The sequence below is a fragment of the Schistocerca piceifrons genome, chromosome 3 (assembly GCF_021461385.2).
Source record: "Schistocerca piceifrons isolate TAMUIC-IGC-003096 chromosome 3, iqSchPice1.1, whole genome shotgun sequence".
NCBI lineage: Eukaryota > Metazoa > Arthropoda > Insecta > Orthoptera > Acrididae > Schistocerca > Schistocerca piceifrons.
The window spans coordinates 595,811,507-595,830,715 of record NC_060140.1 but is presented as its reverse complement, the minus strand read 5'-3'; the positions used below and the strand labels follow the sequence as shown (position 1 = coordinate 595,830,715).

At 44.0% G+C, this 19,209-nt stretch overlaps 1 non-coding gene across 1 annotated transcript; it reads right to left on the bottom strand.

The window, feature by feature from the left end:
• Positions 1 to 5,185: 5,185 nt before the first annotated feature.
• On the bottom strand, positions 5,186 to 5,260 carry Trnal-caa. Its single transcript has one exon. It is a non-coding gene; the product is annotated as a tRNA-Leu (tRNA).
• Positions 5,261 to 19,209: the final 13,949 nt, after the last annotated feature.

Genomic DNA, 19,209 nt, shown 5'->3' with positions numbered 1-19,209 from the left:
ACTGGACTTAATGTCTGTATCTCTGTGTTTGAAACAGTTATTAGCCGTTTCTGTGTACGATTTAAGCTCGTCACATATGGAGGAAAATTGTTCATTGAACTGAGTGGTGGTGTCAACTTGTATTTCCCGTATATCTTGTCGTAATTGATTGTACGTCTCGAATTTCTTGTATGATGGAAACTCGTTCTACATCTACATACATACTCCACAATCCACCATACTGTGCGTGGCGGAGGGTATCTCTTACCACAACTAGCATCTTCTCTCCCTCTTCCACTCCCAAACATAACGAGGGAACAATGCCTTCCTATATGCCTCTGTACGAGCCCTAATCTCTCTTATCTTATCTTTGTGGTCTTTCCACGAAATATAAGTTGGCGGCAGTAAAATTGTACTGCAGTCAGCCTCAAATGCTGGTTCTCTAAATTTCCTCAGTAGCGATTCACGAAAAGAACGCCTCCTTTCCTCCCGAGTTCCTGAAGCATTTCCGTAACACTCGCGTGATGATCACACCTACCAGTAACAAATCTAGCAGCCCGCCTCTGAACTGCTTCTATGTCCTCCCTCAATCCGACCTGATACGGATCCCAAACACTCGAGCAGTACTCAAGATTAGGTCGTATTGGTATTTTATAAGCGGTCTCCTTTACAGATGAACCACATCTTCCCAAAATTCTACCAATGAACCGAAGACGACTATCCGCCTTCCCTACAACTGCCATTGCATGCTTGTCCCACTTCATATCGCTCTGCAATATTACGCCCAAATATTTAATCGACGTGACTGAGTCAAGTGCTATACTACTAATGGAGTATTCAAAAACTATGGGATTCTTTTTCCTATTCATCTGCATTAATTTACATTTACCTATATTTAGAGTTAGCTGCCATTCCTTACACCAACCACAAATCCTGTCCAAGTCATCTTGTATCCTGCTACAGTCACTCAACGACGACACCTTCCCGTACACCACAGCATCGTTCTTCTCGTTTGATGGAAAATTGTTCATCATTTTTATTAAATCGTTCATTAAACTGAGTAAACTCTTTCACAACCTTTTGCATGAATTTTTGAAGCGACGCTTCCGTATTCTTTTCAATTGATGCGTCGGGTGTCACCTGTATTGTCCTTTATGGTATTGAGACATCTACAACCATGGACGTCTCGTTTGCTTCATTGTCTGCATAATTACCGTTCACGGAATCTGACGGATTTTTAAAAACAGGTTGAGTACTTTGCGCTACTCGTTCCTCTGGCGTACTGTTGGCACTCTGGTTGACTGTACAAAAATTGGGAACTTCATTGACCTGATCGGTAAGGAATCGTGTTCTGACATCTGCGTGTTAACCAATATCTACCTTAGCGTCTTCCACTACGCCGGAATCGACAGTCTGAGCAGTTGGTAAATTAGCTGAAATCATACTGTCAGGAAACTGGATGTTACTCTGGGAAGCGGAACTCAACGTTTCCTGTGGCGTGAGTGGCAGAGTGCTTACTCTCATCCTCAGCATTGTTGTCAATAATAGTAAAATCGTCTGTTTCGGTACCTCCAATTGTAAGATTATGCCTGGAACCTTAACATTTTTGCGCGTCATCGTAAAGGAAATACTAGGTACAAAGCCAAAGACAAAAACATTGAACCAGAAAATCAATGGAAAATGAGGTGGAGCATAAGAAAGCCGATTAACTGTGGAAAATTTTTGCACAAGTAGTAAATTGCGTTGCAGGAAAAAAAAGCTACTATTATCGCTGCTGAGTGGCTGAGAGAACAGAATACATATATCTGACTACTTAATATCTAAGATTTCGCAAAGTGAACGACTGTCAGAGCTGTCGCCAAGTGTAACTTTCTTTAGCTAAAATTAAACTTTTTAAGATTACGATGAATAAATGACCGAAATGCGGGATGAGTACGAAACTCGAATTATTGTGTTGCGTGTTCTAACTGCAAGTGGCGTGCTTACCCTTTGTTATTGTTAGTAAAACTTCACACGAATTGATTGGGTAGTGCAACTCCCAGTACCAATAAAGAAATCCAGTCACATTGGGTTGTTTGGGAGAAGAGAGCGAACTACGAGGTCATTGGTCTCATCGGTTTAGGGAAGGACGGGAAAGGAAGTCGGCAGTGCCCTTTCACAGGAACCATCCCGGCATTTGCCTGGAGCGATTTAGGGAAGTCACGGTAAACCTAAATCCGGTTGGCCGGACGCGGGATTGAACCGTTGTCCTCCCAAATGCAAGTCCGGTGTGCTAACCACTGAGCCACTTCGCCCGGTGCAAAATACATTCGGTGCCTTAGGAACTGAATCATCTGGCGCTGTTATAAACTGATAACTTTGGTCCCTATGCATAAAACAATAAATTAAATCGTCTTGGTCTATAGCGTCAACGGAGTAACGCGATATATTCCGGTCTCTTATGAAAAACAAAAATATGTTAGCTACAGACTCAGCGATGAGCGATGCTAGCTGCAATACTTCGAAATACACATGAAATTATTTTGGCTGATAAATGAAAACGTTTGAGAAAAATCCAACTTATTTGAAAAACGTATGGCCTGGAGTGGCGGGCGCTACTGATTATGGTGTATTACTAACAGTGAGGTGTTTTTAGCAAAATTATATTGCAAGTTAAGTTTGTCTTTTCAAAAACATCTGACAGTTGAAGTTGCATTACTCACAATTGATTCACAAACAATGAGATCTTAACAGCAAGTATTATCTAACCTCACTAACCCAACTTAAATGCGGATCATCAAATTACACATAGCTAAACACCAAATATTACCTAACCTCACTAATCCAACTTAAATGCAGATCATCAAATTACACATAGCTCTATTAACAAATGTTGAAAACATTACAAAAGTGAAATATCTAAGTAACCTTATTTTTTCAAAATAGTTTACGTACATTCTGGGGTTACTGAACAATCAGAAATTATCAGCCAACTCATCTATACTAAGTCGCTGGCAAAAACAAAAATCGTAATTATTTAACATCTTTATTTTGCTTGCAGGTAGATTTATGGTTCCAAGTTCAACAATATTGACATAACTACATCAGTCTAACACTTGGTGGCTTCACACAGCACACCACAAAAATCGCCTACTCCATCGTCTTTCACTCACAGACAGCTACCACCAACAGAGCTCCCAGCGCTGTCTTACTCCAACCCTACTATCTCAGACCAGAAGCAGTATCTTTTGCTATGTGGTCGTGCACAGTCAGTGATCCGCATTATAAAGCCTATCAGAAACATTCATCGATTATCATATTCGTGTGCCACATAAAATGTGCCCCAATAGACTCCTTTCAAAGTGTACAAACTACCTTTTGAAAATGAGTGCATATTTTTTTTTATAAATCTTGGATCTAAATTTCGCCTAAGAACATGACCACAGAAATCAGTTTTTCTATCCTCCAGAAAAAATACACGTTTGAAAGGTTTATATCATTGTTCCCTAGATCTACCTTCTTCCACTGTTCGACCTGCACCCTCTGCTTCCTCGAGGCTCTCTAACTGAAAACCGCCCAGACCACGCCACTCAGCCCTCGCTAGCCATGTAGCGGCCTCCTTGGTGTAATGAACTCCTGACCTATTTAGCGGAACCCGAAATCCCACCACCCGATTTCGCAAGTCGGGGAATTGCAGAACCGTCTGAACCTCTGGTTCACCCCCCCCCCCCATCCCCCCCCCCCAAGGCTCTGTACCAGAAGTGAGCAATCGGTCCCTTCGATTATGCTGCTAACAGTGAATTCTGATTTCATCTCGCAAGCAAGACTGCAGCCTTTACCACTTCCGATAATCTCCCGAAATGAGAGAGAATCTCTCCCAACCTAAAGCGGCACAACCTAAAGCCACCACCAGTAGTTAGCTGCACGCTGTGTTCTTCGTGGCATCCAGAAGTACGAGGCGACTTTCCATTCGACCACAGGTGAGAGTTCAACCTCAGCAGACGCTGAGTTGACGACTGGTTCAGACTGATCGAAAGGACTCGTGGGTCGTGCTGGACGTCTGTTGGATCCCGACGGCGGTTCCACATCAACGATGCACATCCACTGCAGCCTCAAGCCGTGTAACTGAAGCCAACACATCCTGGAGACTGGAGTTCAGAGCCAATTATCACCAACTCAGCTAGCATTCGCGTATGACAATCATAGTCCTTGTTCATTATAAAGATGGTGGAAAGCTGCACTACACAGGCATACAAGTGATTATCGGCATGTGCTAGAAAACCCTACGGCAGACAGTGACGGAAACGCAAGAACTTTGTATAGTGAAATAGAGTAACCCGAAGACATACAAATACTAAGCTACCAAAGCACACCGGTGAGACAAAATAAATCACTCCTGGTTAGGAGATTGGATAAGTCACAAAATCGGTTAATTTCTGACACAAATATTCAATGTTAAATTAACATGCCTAAATTCAAAAACTACACTACCAAAGCACACTGAAGAACATACATAAATGTCACAAAATCGGCTACATCCCAGTTGCGGCTCTGTCTTGGCCGGCGGCTGCTGCCTGACTGAACACAGAACGCGCACAAATATCGCAACCTCCTAATAGACCATCTTTCACGGATGCTATAGGATGTTCCTCTACAGACTAGGAGCAACCTTGTACTCAACACGATGGCTGTGCAGCCCATAGTGCACGAAGTACTACAGCATGTCTTCACGAATTGTTTTCAAATCGTTGGATTGGACTCAGAGGAGTTGTATCTTGGCCGGATCTGCCGCCTGTAGACTTTATTATGTGTGGGGAAAGCTGAAATATGCTGCCTGTAAGGACACACCAGCTACACCCGATGATATGCAACGACGCATTACTGCAGCCTGCTCAGACATGAAACTTCCTGGCAGATTAAAACTGTGTGCCCGACCGAGACTCGAACTCGGGACCTTTGCCTTTCGCGGGCAAGTGCTCTACCAACTGAGCTACCGAAGCACGACTCTCGCCCGGTACTCACAGCTTTACTTCTGCCAGTACCTCGTCTCCTACCTTCCAAACTTTACAGAAGCTCTCCTGCGAACCTTGCAGAACTAGCACTCCTGAAAGAAAGGATATTGCGGAGACATGGCTTAGCCACAGCCTGGGGGATGTTTCCAGAATGAGATTTTCACTCTGCAGCGGAGTGTGCGCTGATATGAAACTTCCTGGCAGATTAAAACTGTGTGCCCGACCGAGACTCGAACTCGGGACCTTTGCCTTTTGCGGGCAAGTGCTCTACCAACTGAGCTACCGAAGCACGACTCTCGCCCGGTACTCACAGCTTTACTTCTGCCAGTACCTCGTCTCCTACCTTCCAAACTTTACAGATTTGGTAGCAAGTCTGCAGCAGTCGTTCTATAGCAGAATGGAATCGTACATTGCCACTGCCAGGAGTCATGTTTAACACAACCTGTGATAGACAATTGGCTCGTTACTGCTCAGAATGCACATATCTTGTGCATGCAATGGTGTTGTTCTTTAGCGTGTGCTCCCACAGTTATTGTACAAGTATCGGTCTTGAAACTTTTGAAAATACATTGTATCGCACGAGAGTACCGCAACAAACATAATTGAAATTGAAACATCCTGGTAGATTAAAACTGTGTACCGGACCGAGACTCGTACTCGGGACCTTTGCCTTTCGTGGGCAAGTGCTCTACCAACAGAGCTGCCCAAGCACGACTCATGCCCCGTCCTCACAGCTTCACTTCTGCCAGTACCTCGTCTCCTACCCTCCAAACTTTACAGAAGCTCTCCTGCGACCCTTCCAGAACTAGCACTCCTGAAAGACAGGATATTGCGGAGACATGGCTTAGCCACAGCCTGGGGAATGTTTCTAGAATGAATATTCACTCTACAGCGGAGTGTGCTCTGATATGAAACTTCCTGGCAGATTAAAACTGTGTGCTGGACCGAGACTCGAACTCGGGACCTCTGCCTTTCGCGGGCAAGTGCTCTACCAACTGAGCTACCAAAGCACGACTCGCGCCCCCTCCTCGAAGCTTCACTTCTGCCAGTACCTCGTCTCCTACCTTCCAAACTTTACAGTTTTTGCAGGAGAACTTCTGTAAAGTTTGGAAGGTAGCTCGCTGTAAGGAATTTTTGACTGGATTATATGTATCCATTTCGAAAAGTTACTAGTGACTCGTAATACTGGAATGAAGCGTTTAGTATGCGTAAACTATATTTTTATTTTCTGTGTTGTAGCTCCGCTTAATTGGCGAATACATAATATGTCCCAACATTTTATTGGTACCGGTTTTCTCTTTGTATTATTTATAACCTTTGACATGATGCAATGTCAAAACGCTTAAGACATCTCAAAGTTTTTTAAGACTCCTTATAAGCTTAACCAATGTTGAGCTTCATCTACCCCAAATATACAACTTCACACTGGTATTCGCTTTAATCAACACTGGCCTTGACTGCATAATCGAGAATCTTCACTCGTATTAAATGTAAAGGCAAAATTTATTCCGGAGTAGTCAAAAACACAATCCGTTTTGTCTGTGAAATCACAACTCAATAGTAATTCAATAGACAAATGTTCGACAGCAAATATATTAATAGCCCATGACAACGGCAGAATCCTAAAATATACTCGTATCCCTCCCAACAACGGAAATGATAGGTCGTTACCATTGCGAACTTGTTCAACCGTTGGCCTTAAAGTGGGACTTCATAAATATTTCTATCCCTGAGGTACCAAGCGTACTTAAGCGAGGAGATATTGCTCCCACTATCCAGCAATCCACAGATCGGTATGTGGTTATTGGCGTCACAGAGAAAAGGCAAGAAGATCTCACTAACTCTGCTTAACCGGTTGTGTCCCACAAGTGACCAGCCTGTTCGCCTTCTCCAGTCTCATTTTCGGAATGGTTATCCACCATTACTGTTCTCGCGCCCAATGGAATATTACCGAACAAAGTTTCCCCGTTTATTACACCTAAAACCACGTCCATTGTCTCGTTCACTCCTGATTATAATCTATCCTTACCAGCTCACCAGGCCGGCCGATGTGGCCGAGCGGTTCTAGGTGCCTCAGTCTGGAGCCGCGCGACCGCTACGGTCGCAGGTTCGAATCCTGCCTCGGGCATGGATGTCGGTGATGTCCTTAGGTTAGTTAGGTTTAAGTAGTTCCAGGGAACTGATGACCTCAGATGTTAAGTCCCATAGTGCTCAGAACAGTTTGCTCAACAGAATTGTCTCTCCACTGCAATAGATTAGTGAGATGCTCAAGTTCCCTAGTGTTTTCTTGCAAATCTTCGATCTTTGCCCCCTTCTTAACTTCGCTGTTAATTTTACGTAATTCCTGTACCTGACTGCTTAAGTGATGAAGATCAACTTGCACTCGAAATAACTGAGATCGTGAGGAGCAAGTATCTTTAAGTTGTTGTTTTGCAAACTGGCGAGCGACTCAACACGAACACAAATGGTCAGATATATCTTGCCAAGGCTATCGTGGCTCACGTGTCAGCTGCAGCGGGCAGTCCACCGCACTATGTAGACGCTGCAATAACTCATTAATGCGGCCTTCGACTAACTCGATGCGAAATTTTAACACATACGGCCGAGTGTTAGGTTAGGTTAGGTTCGGTTAGGTTAGGTTAGCTTAGGTTAGATTAGGCAAACTCAAATTTAACCGAGTTGAAGTCAGAATTTAATCCTGGTTGACGAAAAATTACGGTTACCGACCTCCATTCACGAAGTATATAGGTGTTCTTCTTTTGTTTAGCGAAACGTATTGAACTAGTAGCCAGGTACGAGGTATAAACATACTTCTGCTTACTGACGAAAGCGAGGGTACGTGACAATGACGTCACTTAACAGCGATTGTCTGTGCCAAGCGCCGAATGTAAATCCATATCTCTGTTAACGTCTTTGCATCTCCTTCTATAGCAACACAGAGAGTTATCCGCAGTGAAATGCACGGTTCGCTGAGAACAGTTCGCTGTTCGGCGATTAACGTTGGTGCATTAGAGAGACATCTTGAACTCGGCTCATTTTTAACTGTGATCACGGGGTCTTGGTTATCTTGCTTTTGAACCGATGTGAGTTCACGCAGCAAACAGAGATGTTGTTCAATATGCCCAATCTGCAATAGGTCCATCGAACTCCTGATTGAAAACATAATCATCTGCGAACAAAAAACACTTACTCAATATACAGCAGCAAATAAAACGGTTTCACAACAATAAATTTAAACTTTCATGATTTCTTGTACGACAGCTCACACAACCCCATAACCGCGCTCTACTACCACTGGAATGCTGTTGCTACTGAGGAGCTGAGAGTGACACAGTGCCACATGCCAAAAACAGTATCTGAACAAGAAAAAAGCAGTTTACTTATAAAGAAACTGGAATTCTTGTGTATTTCCTTAGCACATTTTTAGAAAATCTGAGAAACTTTAATAAAATGAAGCCAAAGGGTAATATAATTTTTTAGTTGAAAATGGAACAATTCAACTTGGGATAACGGATGTTGAGTTTAATCTCTTCAGTAGTTCAGTATAAATTAAACAATCACATATGAACTAAAACAGAGAGGAAAACATATTCGTTACCAAAAATTATATACCAATAAAAATGATCTGCTAATGGTCAGTGGAATATTGGTGACATACTGCAGTGTGAAAGTGGTTACATGCTCTTTCTGACAAACATTTAAGTTTGAACTACATAGTAATCATATGATATGGAAACCCGACACTGATGTAAAGCCCAAAATCTGCAGGGAAGACATTCAAGTTATAATAGACAACATTCACATCTGTCACCTTGAATAACATTAACTGAGATTCAGCTGGACACATCTTCTGTCGGCTTCATGGAGCAACTTAACTCAGGAAACATGTTGTGGAAGGAACACATGAGTAATTATCTGTTTGTTTTCTTGTCAGCCGCTAATAAAAGAATACAAAGTAAAACCAAGCAATATTGGTTTCTGTTGCCACACACACACACACACACACACACACACACACACACACACACACACACACACATACAAACTCACACACACACGCACACACACCTACACACAAACACACCCACACACACACACACACACACACACACACCACACACACACACACACACACACACACACACACACACACAAACTCACACACACACACGCGCGCACACACACACATACACACACACACACACACACACACACACACACACACACACACTCCATGGAAGATGCAAACTCAACAGGAAACGTTTTCTCATTCATTTTAATCGGAAACCCCTTTGCAAATGCTTTTCTGGAAGAGGAAGTAGCTACGTAAACCCACCTGTCTAATGGAGGCTAAAAATCCCGCATCTTCTGTCCACTTCGGGAGTGCTTGCTGTGCCTCCAGTCGCCACAAGTATAATGTCGTTTATATTCAATGTTCGGTCTGCATCGAAGTGTTATTTCAAGATTAGGCGGTGTGTGTGTTCTTACATCACGGCTGTTAGGTTTGTCAGTATGAGAAGCTACTAGAGAAAATAATGTACACCACACAGACGTCATATGAATCGTCGAGCGCTACCATGAAACATTCAAAACAAAAAAAAATTTCCTCCTATCAGTAGTCCACGGTTAACTGCGTGATTCTCATTACTCAGAAGCGTGGTTCGTAGTGTCAGAAGAGATATGCGACACCTTACACACTGTCGTTTGTTGAGCGATTGGGGGCGCTGTCTTGGCCCAAACACTCAACCGTCCTTCACACAATGCGCACTGCTGAGATAAAACATTATGACCACCTGCCTAATAGCTTGTTTGTACACCTTTGGAAAGAAATACATCTCTAATTTTGGTATTGTGGATCCGACAGCTCGTTGGTAGGTTTGTGGAGGTATGTAGCGTTTGAAGTTTACGCACAGGACGTATAATTCAGCCGGCCGCTGTTGTCGAGCGGTTCTAGACGCTTTAGTCTGGAACTGCCCGATAGCTACGGTCGTACGTTCGAATCCTGCCTCGGGCATGGATGTGTGTGTGAAATCCTTAGTTAGGTTTAAGTAGTTCTACGTTCTAGGTGACTGATGACCTCCGAAGTTGAGTTACAAGGGGCTCAGAGCCATTTGAACCATTTTTGAACCATAGAATTCGCTTAAAGAACGGGTCGTTGATTTGCGTACACGGTGATAGCGAAAGACAGCGACACAGGTGGGGTCCGTAGGCATTACATCAGGCGAATTTGTTCGCCAAGACATCAAAGTGAATTCACGACAAGTAGCTCCTTAAACCTCAGTAGTACGGCTCAGGATCCGGGACACATACAATTATACTATTGGAAGGTGAAATCACTATCTTAGAAGACATCAAGCAAGAAGCTGTGCTGATGGTTCCCACAGGAGCGTAGTAGAACGTCGCCCTAGCAGAACACTGCTCCCACCTGCCTGCGTCCGTGGAGCGCTGCACGTTTCGACCCACCGTTCACTTCGATGACGGTGTTTGTGATTTGTGGATAAGGCCTTCGACACAAGGTGGCAAAAATGTGAATCACCCGAAAACGCTAAAACTTCCCATTGATTCACCTTCGAATCCCAATGGTTCCATACCCACTGTAATCGTAATTGACGATATCATTGGCTCAACATGTGAACACGTAGGGATTTGTAGCATATTTTTTATATCTAATTGATGTGCAAATTAATTCAAATGATCAATTAGTCACCCCAGCCTTCGTCCACCCTCACCAGCTCCCGCTCACAACCACGCTTAATCCCTCCCCCCCCCCCCAAATGGCATCACGTGTTTTCCTCAGCTGTACGAGTCCACCAGCCCCTTCCTTCCCCTTACCCCACTTCCCACTCCTCCCAAACTACCCTATTGGGGGTAATTCCGAATATTGGCGGGAATTTCGAATTTTGGCAGGAATTTCGAATTTTGGTGGCAATCTTTGTCCCAGCGCTCTGATGACATCCCACCCCATCCTCAGCCCGGGCATTGGCGGGAAATTAAAATTGGCAGTATCCTTTCCGGTCCGGTTCTCGAACCCTGGTCCTCCTGAGTGTAAAGCCCAACCATACCCCCCCCCCCCTTCCACAATTAAACGACCAGAGGCTCTTGGAATTGACGGGAATTAAAAACGGCTGTGCCATTTCAGGGACTGGAAGCCTGATTCTACCGGATGGAGAGCCCAAATGCACCTCCTAACACATGGAAACCGTCGAGATGCGGGAGAGGAAGGTTAGGTTAGTGTATTTTATTTATTTTGATCGGGAAACTGACGCAAATATCGATCCTAATTACGTAATTAATCACAAAGATCGGGCCTAATTACACAACTATATGCATAGCGCTACACAAGGATTGCTTAAAAGCGCAATACAGCTGAAAATCTGACGATACCATACAACTGATGTTATCCTGTTGGGAAGAAATTTCGCAGTACCACTCGAAACTAGCGACAGACACACTCAAATTTTACACTACACCTACAAGCTGTCAGGAAAAAAAAGGCATGGGTGTGACGTACTATCTTTATTCTTTTGGTGGGAAAAACGTTCAACTGACGAGATGCTGGTGTTGAACAGAGAGGAGTTTAAAATATTTATTAACTGTAAAAATATGGTATGTATCGCAATTTGACGTCAGAGTTCGCTACAGATGCCTGCTCAAAAACCATCCTGCAGCCCAGGTAATCGAAGCCAATACACGCTATCACAGCTAATACAAAAAAAAAAAAAAAAAAATGCGTCACAGTTCTACTACATTTCGAAACTGTCGTGTAGAAACCAGCAGTCGTATTGAACAGGTCGTAATTCAGTACATTTACTGGGGAAAATTGTCGTCCTAAAAGACTGCAGAGTGCAGAGGGGCTGGTTGTTGAACGTACGTTCTTCGCGATGTAGGTGGGCTGCTTAATTAAATTGATGGTAAGAGTGACTCTGTATGGTGAGTAACTTTTTCTTCCGCACTCGTATTACACTCACAAAGTAGGACAACTGGGAATCCATGATGGGTGCAGCACAGCTATTACAGCCTCGGTTCGCACTATTCCTACACGAAACGTGGAATGTAGCGGTCTACTTCTGGTCAGCTGCAGGGAGCGTTGGGCAAGGAGAATGCGAGGAGAACTTTCGGTCTCTAACTTTATCCTGAGTACGTGAGAATGCCCTGTGACTCTCATCCACATAGTGAAGGATCGTATGATACGCACCATGATCGATGTGTTAGAGATCTGTGGATCGCTGTTTGGTATGCTTTGGTGTATAAGTTCAAGAAGTAACAATGAATGAACATACTGCACAATCATCTACTTATATTCGCAATGGTACTCGGAAAGTAGTGGATTGGCTGTTTAGCGATGATACAGAAATTGGTAAGCATGCTGCTGTGTCATTGGTCGGTGTTGAAATTACGATAAAATTGCTAAAATTGATCACACTATCAACTATGGTGCAAGTTATTACAGTACATCGACGGTGTCTTTTCCATCCCAAAAGTCCAGGTACACTGTTGATTACCACATAAAGTGATTTACACTGTGTGATGTCAGATTTCCTGGGGGAGTCAATGGACCAAACATGTTAATATCAGTTTAGAATCTGACACAGTCATCGGAGTCGTAGTGGAAAAAATTTATGGCAGTGTACAAAGCACGTTACAGCAGAAAAAGCGGTGTATCAAACAACAAAACTGGGTTCCTCTCCTGCGACTGATAACATGTGAGAGAAGGTTATAGTACAGTACAGGCGATAAAACTTTACACCAGCCGGTGCAAGCAATGTCGATCATTGTCCACCTTCTCCACTGGATAAATACCTGTATATTTAATAGGATCGCCACATGTGCTCGATGCCGGCACATAGATTGTATTCGTTTTTGATATATCGGAAGACAGAGATGTGGTAAAAATCTATTGGATGAAACCAATGGAGATTTAATAGTTTGTAATTTTTCTCTGTTGGATGGTACATAATAATGATGATCGAATGTTTGGGTGATAGATCTGAATTTATCCTGACGGACGCAGCTCTGCTTCGATGTTGAGTCTTCCTAATTTTATCTCCAAGAAACACCAACATAACTGTGATTCTTCAGTTTCCTCCAGTGTATTTCTTGCTCGAACAGTCCATGAGTGTACGACCAGTCCAAAGTGTCTAACGGGCACAATATTTCCTCGCTCAGATATGTCGCCACCGTCAGTGCGCTGACGAACTGAACTCCTGAGGGCAGGCAGCCGTCTTAAATCCCGTCCCCTCACTGGGCGTTCTCTCTGCAGTCCACGCCAGTGCGTCAGCGGTCAGTAAGACGGTGGCGTTGGCGTCTGTGGTGGCGTGGGTGTAATTGCCTAGTCCGCCCTAGTCGCCCGTTCGTTTCCTTTGCTGAGCGTCTTTTTAATTAGACTCAATGATGGTTCCCATGCCCTGCTGAGGTTGTAGCCGCAATCTAGGCTCATGAGGCCGGCCCTGGTACGAATTTCATGACACTGAGCACTATGGAACTTAACATCTCAGGACATCAGTCCCCTAGACTTAGAACTACTTAAACCTAACTAACCTAAGGACATCACACACATCCATACACGAGGCAGGATTCGAACCTGCGACTGTAGCTGTCACGCGGTTCCAGATGGAAGCGCTTGGACCCGCTCGGCCACAACGGCCGGTGAAAAGAACATCGTGTTCCCTCCATGGATTCCCAGTTGTCTTACTTGGCGAGTATAATTCGACTGCTGAAAGAAAAAGTTACTCGCCATACAAAGTGACTCTCATGATCAAGTTATTAACCTATCAAATTTATGTCAATGACATGTCGCCTGGAGGGTAGAAGAGATTGGTAAGACACCACGGAATGATTCTTGCAAGCGTTTCATTTTTTTTTTTTCGATGCGGTGATATCCTTTTACGAAATTTCAACCTCCAACCTACACAGGACGAGATAGGCTCTCATGAGTTGTTTCGTAAACGCTAGACTGATATAGCATCGCATTGGTAAAAGGGTACCTGTCATAGTGCACAAAACAGCTGCATTCTCTTGAATAATTGTTTCTTTTTGTCAAACGTTAAATTAACGTGTTTTTTCCGACATGTGTGCCAACGGCGTGAAAGATTGTGTGAAATGTTTGTAATACATAGGTGCATGTGAGTTTATTTGCTGACACTGAACGCAAGAGATGCTCTCATGTCATGTAATTTGTTCAACAAGCTGGAAGAAATTCCTTAAAAGAGAATTTTTTGAGTTGAAATTATTGCTTCTTCTGTACTCTGATGACGGTTTCGAAATAGCGAGGACATTCTGCGGTGATCGGTAATTCACGCATGAATACAGTCGAAGTATTTTTGTTTCCTGATTTTACGCCGGGTGGGCATGTCTCTGCTAATCATTTGTGATCAGTGCCGGTACGCTTCGCTGTACATTACAAAATAATGAGATGCGACTGGAGTCAATTTAAAAACTATACCGATTTTCCTCATAAAACTAGAATAAACTGGAATTTAGCCATTTTTGTGGAAGGAGGACATTTATTATGTTTGAAAATTTATTTTGCACATTTTAATAGATGCTTGAATGTAGGTGCACTGACGTCAAATGCAATTGTTCTCGGGCTACTGCGGGCGAGGTGGAGGGGGGGGGGGGGGGTGGCGTATCTGCTCTGCTGTGGTGGTCGCCGCTCTCCGTACGACGGGGCTGGGATGGCGGCATAGAAAGATAGATCCCTTATCATTTAGCTACAAAATAGCACGTCAGCAACTGGAAGCAGTTAATTCCATAAATTATCTGGGAGTACGCATTAGGAGTGATTTAAAATGGTATGATCATATAAAGTTGATAGTTGGTAAAGCAGATGCCAGACTGAGATTCATTGGAAGAATCCTAAGGAAATGCAATCCGAAGACAAAGGAAGTAGGTTACAGTACGCTTGTTCGGCCACTGCTTGAATACTGCTCAGCAGTGTGGGATCCGTACCAGACACGGTTGATAGAAGAGATAGAGAAGATCCAACGGAGAGCAGCGCGCTTCGTTACAGGATCATTTAGTAATCGCGAAAGCGTTACGGAGATGATAGATAAACTCCAGTGGGGGACTCTGCAGGAGAGACGCTCAGTAGCTCGGTACGGGCTTTTGTCGAAGTTTCGAGAACGTACCTTCACCGAAGAGTCAAGCAGTGTATTGCTCCCTCCTACGTATATCTCGCGAAGAGACCATGAGGATAAAATCAGAGAGATTAGAGCCCACACAGAAGCATAGCGACAATCCTTCTTTCCACGAACAATACGAGACTGGAATAGAAGGGAGAACCGATAGAGGTACTCAAGGTACCCTCCGCCACACACCGTCAGGTGGCTTGCGGAGTATGGATGTAGATGTACATGTAGATGAAGCGCTCGTAGTAAAAAGTGTGTAAGACAAGGATGTAGCCTTTCACACATACTGTACAATCTTCACATCGAGGAAGCAATGATGGAAATAAAAGAATGGTTCAGGTGTCGAATTAAGATTCAAGGTGAAAGGATATCAACGATACGATTCGCTGATGACATTCTTATCTTGAGTGAAAGTGGAGAAGAATTACATGATGCGCTGAACGGAATGAAGTCTAATGAGTAGGGAATATGGATTGAGAGTAAATTGAAGAAAGACGAAGATAATGAGAAGTAGTAGAAATGAGAAGAGCGGTAAACTTAACATGGGGATTGACGGTCACGAAGTAGATAAAGATAATGAATTCTGCTCTCTATGCAGTAAAATAACGAATGATGGGCGGAGCAAGGAGGACATCAAAAGCAGACTAGCAGTGTCAAAAAGGGCATTCCTGGCCAAGAAAAGTCTACTAATATCAAATATAGGCCATAAACTGAGGAAGAAATTTCTGAGAATGTACGTCTAGAGTATAGCATTGTATGGTAGTGGAACATGGACTGTGGGGGGAGACCGGAACAGAAGAGAATCGAAGCATTTGCGATGTGGAGTTACCGACGAATATTGAAAGTTAAGTGGACCAATATGTAAGGAATGAGGAGGTTCTGCGTAGAATCAGACAGGAAAGGTACACGTGGAAAACACTGATAAAGAGAAATGGCTCTGAGCACTATGGGACTTAACATCTGAGGTCATCAGTCCCCTAGAACTTAGAACTACTTAAACCTAACTAACGTAAGGAGGACATCACACACATCCATGCCTGAGGCAGGATTCGAACCTGAGACCGTAGCAGTCGCGCGGTTCCGGACTGAGCGCCTAGAACCGGTAGACCACCGCGGCCGGCGATAAAGAGAATGGGCATGATGATACGACATCTGTTAAGGGGAATGAGGGAATGACTTCCATGGTACTAGAGGGAGCTGTAGAGGGCAAAAACTGTAGAGGAAGACAGAGGCCGGAATACATCCAGCAAATAATTGGGGACGCAGGTTGCAAGTCCTGCTGTTAGATTAAGAGGTTAAGGTTAGCACAGTAGAGGAATTCATGGTGGGCTGCACCAAACCAGTAAGAAGACTGATGACCGAAAAGAAAGCATGCTACTGTGTTGGCGTAGGAGTGTCTCCTTAAGGCGGCGGCCAGGTGGTGGAAAGCCGACAGGTTTGCGGGCCATCTGGGCCATTCCCCGAATGGGTGGGGTTATGATACTTCATTTCCCTTTTGTGTTGTCTGGGATCGTCGTCTGAGAGTATGCCGCCTACCGCGAGTATCGCAAAACGGGGTGAGTTTCTGCGAGAGGTCGCCAGACAAAGCCGCTCTCTGCCCATGGGCGGTGTGTGGGGGCTGTGTCACTATATTTTAGATGAACAATTTCCGCTTAGGGACGGTTTTCCATTTATCTCCTATTGTTTAGTTTACTATACACACTATTGTGCAGGCGTAGGAGCGCCGCCTTAAAGCGGCATCCAGATGGTGGAAAGCCGAGTGCGGGCAGCAGTCTTAGCGGGAGCGCGAGCGAGAGAGGGGGAGGGGGAGGCGTGAATGGAAGTGAGAAGGCTTTGGTTTTCGACAGTTTGGGAATGTAGATCAAGAAGAATGCTCTTTAAACTACCACACCCTCTGCACGCTCCAGTCTTTTAGGACAATGATTTTCCCGCGGTAAATGTGCTGCATTATGACCTGTTCGTTACGATTGGTTTTTTCATGTCAATTTCGAAGGTTAATTAGAACTGTGACGCATTTTTCCATTAGTTGTGGTAGCTTGTATTTGCTCCCATACTTGAGCTGCAGGATGGTTTTTGTGCAGGTATCTGTAGCGAACTCTGACGTCAAACAGCGGTAGATACTGAATGCTTACAGATAATACACTTTTTAAACTCCTCTCTGTCCAACAGCAGCATCTCATCAGTTGAACTTATTCCCCACCAAAAAGAATAAAGATAGTATCTTACAGCCATGCTTTTTTTTTGGCTCAAATGGCTCTGAGCACTACGGGACTCAACATCTGCGGTCATCAGTCCCCTAGAACATAGAACTACTTAAACCTAACCAACCTAAGGACATCATACACATCGATGCCCGAGAGAGGATTTTAACCTGCGACCGTAGCGGTTCCATACTGAAGCGGCTGCCTTTTTTTTCTCCCCAGCTTGTAGGTGTAGGGTAAGTTTTGAGTCTGTCAATAGTTTCGAATGGTACTGGGAAATTTTTTCCCGGCATTCTAACACCAATTGTATGTGCAGTTGTATGTCCTCTAGAATTAGGGTTCGAGTTATGGAAATGGCACATTCGTTTTTAATTTTCCATCAATTCCAAACGCCTCTGGTGGTTTAATTGTGTAAGGGGGGTATACTTGGGCTTCCCGCCCAGGAGGACCAGGGTTCGAGTCCCAGAAAGATACCACCAATTTTAATTTCCCACCCGGGTTGAGGGTGGGCTGGGATGTCAGCACAGCCCTCGGATAAAGATTGCCACCAAAATTCGAAATTCCCGCCATAATTCGAAATTCCCGCCAATATTCGGATTTCCCACCAATACTGTAGGTTTGGGTGGCGGAGGGAGAGGTGGGAGGGAAGGAGGAGGCTGGTGAACTCGTGCAACTGAGAAAAACACGTGATGTCTTGTAGGGGTGGGATTGGGTGTCGTTGGGGTAGGAGACAGGTGGGGGTGGGAGGGGGAGGAGGTGATAAATTGATCAATTTAATTAATTTTCATGTCAATTGATATCAAGAGTGTTCTACAAACTCCAGCGCCCTACTAATGAGGTGGTTCACCACAGAGCTCCACTTTCAACAATTTACGATAAACCGTGTGCTCCGAAACACTAGTGTGTGCACCAGCATTGGGCTCCTTTTGCAGAGATGCCACATATCACGATCTATTCTACTCTACAGAGCAGACAAACCTCCTAATCGCACGTTCTGTGAAGAGTCGTGAACGTTCAACCATTTAGCACCTAGTGGTAGTTTCACTGTCCTTCTACCTCTTTACACAGAATCTCAAGTCAGTGGCACGAAAATGTTATACCAGCTTCACCGCTTTCGAGGTACTGGTTCACTATATACAAAGAGATAAAAGAACTTATCAGAAATTCAGCCAGGCCAAGAAGGAGACAAATAAAAACGGTAAGGTCTACAGACAAAAGATTAAAGATTCTATTTGAAGCTCATAATGCCATTCCCAACTTTTATATTCAGGTACTTAAAACTTCTTACTCACGAATGTGTGAGTATCTACGATAGGACTTACCACTTTTATTTCTCCGTTTCTTTTCATGGCTAAATTTCTGGTAATTTCTGTTAACCATTTGTACACACTGAAGCACATGAAAATGCAAATTTAATTTGTGAGTCTAGTGGTGTCTGCCCTTCCAGAATGGTGCCAGACTGGCCAAGGATCATCAGTGATGCCTGCAGATGCTGCGATAGATTCCAGCTTTGCTATTACGCCATCAATGCTTCTCTCTGGTCGTGTTCTGCCTGGTTGTTGACCGATTCGAAACTATGGACAGGGAGTACCTGTGACAATTTTTAGTATCCACCTCTGATATTAATCTGGGGCACAGCAATACCTTTCCTTTATAAAATTCGCTTCCAATTTTCTGGAGAATCTCTGAAATAATGTTGTCACACATATTTGACATCAGTTATTACTCAACACTTTAGTTATCCTGCTGCTCCACATGGGTCTACAGTCCACAACAGCATTTATGGCCTCTGGGCTGGGATGCACACTAGACAGCTGTGCAGCTAGCCAGTTAGCACTCAGCCTTTTTCTGCATTCCCTACTGAGTAAACGTCCGTCATATTTAAGCTTTTTATCGTGTTTTAATAGCGCG